Below are 3,969 nucleotides of genomic sequence, written 5' to 3' on the forward strand. Positions count from 1 at the left end.
CAAACAAACAAACAAACAAACAAACAAACAAACAAACAAACAAACAAACAAACAAACAAACAAACAAACAAACAAACAAACAAACAAACAAACAAACAAACAAACAAACAAACAAACAAACAAACAAACAAACAAACAAACAAACAAACAAACAAACAAACAAACAAACAAACAAACAAACCAATAACCAATGAAATCTAAGCCTTAGCATTTAACCTGATTTGCTGAGGCAGGAAATAAAAAGAAGGAAGCCAGAATGGGCCCCGGGCATCGCATTTCCTTACCTTGAGCAATAAAGCAGCCCCAGAATCTTCAGGTACAGAAATTAAACTAAAAAAACAAACAAACAATAAACCCACACCAAACAAACAAGTGAAAAAACAACAAAAACAAAACAGAAATTAAACTAGGATGGAAATACAAACTTTAAAATATTATTAACTCAAGAGTATTGAAAGCAGTGCATTGTTGGAGGCAGTCAAAGGGGGAAGAGAAAAAGGGGACATATGTAATACTTTCAAAATAAAGACTTTTTTAAAAAGTAGTGCACTCAGGTGCTTAAAACATCCTATATAATAAAAGCCCAGCAACCATAATGACCAGAACGAACGCTTGACCAGTCACTATGAGGTGCACTGACCACCTCTTAGTCCCTTTCCCTGGCCAGCAGGCTCCCATCACCCAGTGGCGAACGGGGACCTGAGGGTGGGTGGCAGGGGATGCGGGTGGAGCCAGGCTAAGGCCCCTGCCCTGCTGGTCGCCCCACACACAGAGGACAACCCACAGGGCTGGTGAGCGGGTGGGAATGGCTGACTTCTTGGTCCCTCCCCCCAGCCCACAGGCTTCGATCGCCTGATGGCAAACTGTGAACCCGGGTGGGTGGCGGTGGGAGGCGGGGCCGGCTGCCAGCAGCTGGGGAAGATGGCCCTGATCGCAGGCTGCACCTAGGGACCGTATCCATGCACGAATTTCGTGCACCGGGCTTCTAGTACAACGTATAAGTTGTTTAAATGGGCAAAGAAAAGCTATGGGACAGTATGGGAAGAAAAATGTTTGTTGGTCCAGGTGGGTCATATCCATAAGCCCAACATAAAATATCTTCTACCTTTTGTGTGCCATTGAAAAGGAGACTAAAAATCTCAATAAAAACTGTCCTTGGCATTTAAAGTGAAGTCGTGGTTCTTCTCTCAGTGATGTAAAAATAAACCGTTCAGTGCCCAAAGTGTAAACACCAAAGGCCTATATGTAGATACAGGTCTGCGTGGAGTTGAACAGGTAAGATTTTGAAGGGCATTGTTTTTACATTAAGGAAAGTTGTTTCCTTTCTCCCATTTCAAAGTAATACCCCACAGTCTGCAAAACACTGGAACGTAGAAAAATGGGACACTATGAGAAGAAAAATGTTTGTTGGTCCAGATGGGTCATATCCATAAGCCCAACATAAAATATCTTCTTCTACCTTTTGTGTGCCATTGAAAAGGAGACTAAAAATCTCAATAAAAACTGTCCTTGGCATTTAAAGTGAAGTCGTGGTTCTTCTCTCGGTGATGTAAAAATAAACTGTTCAGTGCCCAAAGTGTAAACACCAAAGGCCTATATGTAGATACAGGTCTGCGTGGAGTTGAACAGGTAAGATTTTGAAGGGCATTGTTTTTACATTAAGGAAAGTTGTTTCCTTTCTCCCATTTCAAAGTAATACCCCACAGTCTGCAAAACACTGGAACGTAGAAAAAGAAGTCCTCCACAGCCCCGTCATCCAGGCATAACCACTGTTAACATCACACGTTACTCTGTATTGCCTTTGAGCTCATATGGGATTTAAATTATGACCCAGATGATTTTTTTAATGTTTTCTCCATCTAACATGGGCATACCAAGTTATTGAGATTGAAGAAATTACTTTTGTAAGGCTTTTCCTGGAAAAGTAAATAAAATAAAATAAAAAAACCCACCAAAAATGTAACCGAAGGCCCTTTCTGCCTCTCTAAAAGATGAGCCCCCACATTAAAGAGACGGTTTCTCTTGAAATTTTACAGCTCCAGCAACATTAAAACCCAGAGAGCTGGAGGGCCCGTGCCACTGACCTGCTTGTTTAGGAACCGGCGTCTCCCCAGCTGGCTTTCCCTCGCCCTCTGCACTGCGCTGCCAGCTACTGAACGAGAAGCCACAGAGAACAAACAGGGCAGGGGTCCAATGGCCCATCATCTGCAGTGAAACGGAAACACCTCTGTTTACCACTGTCACTGTCACAGGAGAACGCCACGGCATGCGGCTCTGTGGTCAAGTTTGAATTCTATAGTCAGTCTTGGTTTAAGGGCAGACTCTGACATTTCCCAGATGCATTGCCATGGATAAGTCACTGAAGCTAATTCCAATTCTATTATCTGAGGCAGTAGAAACAGCAGTACCTGGCTTCAGAGGGTTATTGTAAAGGTTATGCTAAACAGTTACATATAAAGTGTCTCGTTAAATGATCAGTAAGGGTTACCTAATTTTATGATGATTTCTGCTCAACAGCCTTGACTATCTTATGCGTGACAAGCTAAAACGAGTTCTATGGGACCATTTTCTATGGCCAAAAGCTTCCGGCTTTCCTAAGGAATGAATAAACGAACCTAATAGATGAAGGAGAGAAGTGTTTGCTTCCGGTTTTGTACGTTCATCTGTTTTCATGGTCTCTACCTGTTTCACTGACAGCGCTAGCAGCGGCATTTCCTTCATCACATAAACAGGAAAGCTGAGTTTCAAAGAGGTGACTTCTCCATCCAACGCCCCATGACCATTAGGCTGAGAGCCAGAACTAGTCCCCAAACTGTGGCCCTAAGTCCAGGGCTTGTCTGCATCTCCTTGGTATCATCCCAATAATCTGAAAAATAAGTGCTTAATACCTGGAATTGGGATGAATGCTTATACTATTGGTTTTTAAGCATCTGAGCCTCCATAACAGTCTAAACATGTGTGGCAGGACTAATCCATGCTGGTGTATACACCTGGCCAGGGGTCCAGCCTGCAACGGAAGTACGTACCCTGGACTGGAATCAAATCCAGGACCCTTCAGTCCAACGGACGATGCTCCAACCACTGAGCAAAACTGGCTAGGACAACAGTTATTACTTTTGAAAAGAAATAACTGATTATATAATTACTGGATATTACTTAGTCTCTTGACAAAATACTCCAAATAAAATATAAAACAAGAATTGCAAAGGCCCTGGTCAGATGGCTCAGCTGCTTAGAGCGTTGTCCTATACACCGAAAGGTTTCAGGTTTGATCATGGTCAGGGCACATACCGAGGTTGCGGGTTTGAAACCCAGTCAGGGCCAATGCAGGAGGCAACAATCAATGTTTCTCTCACTCTAAAATCAATAAAAATATATCCTCGGGTGAGGATTTTAAAAAAAGAATTGCAAAAATACATTCCTATAAAATTATTTATCTGGATTGATATTATAAAAAGTATGGCAAGTGAAAGTACCATTTTATTTGAATTACTAGAAGCCCGGTGCACAAAATTTGTGCATGGGGGATGATGTCCCTCAGCCCGGCCTGCACCCTCTCCAATCTGGGAAACCTCAGGGGATGTCAGACTGCCCTGTGGGATCAGGCCTAAACCAGCAGTCTGACATCCCTCTCACAATCCAGGACCACTGGCTCCTAACCATGCACCTGCCTGCCTGCCTGATTGCCCCTAACCACCTCTGCCTTCCTGATGGCCCCCAACTGCCCTCCTCTGCCAGCCTGATGACCCCTAACTGCCCTCCCCTCCTGGCCGGATGGCTCCCAACTGCCCTGCCCTGCTGGCCTATTGCCCCTAACCGCCTCTGCCTCAGCCCCCACCACCGTGGCTTTGTCCGGAAAGAAGTCAGACGTCCGGAAAATGGCTGGTCACCCAGTCTAATTAGCATATTACCCTTTTATTAGTATAGATGCTGTTAACTATGATTGCCCTTTCTGTTCAAAGAAAGGAC

The sequence above is a fragment of the Myotis brandtii genome, unplaced genomic scaffold (genome assembly GCF_000412655.1).
Source record: "Myotis brandtii unplaced genomic scaffold, ASM41265v1 scaffold43, whole genome shotgun sequence".
Taxonomy (NCBI): Eukaryota; Metazoa; Chordata; class Mammalia; order Chiroptera; family Vespertilionidae; genus Myotis; species Myotis brandtii.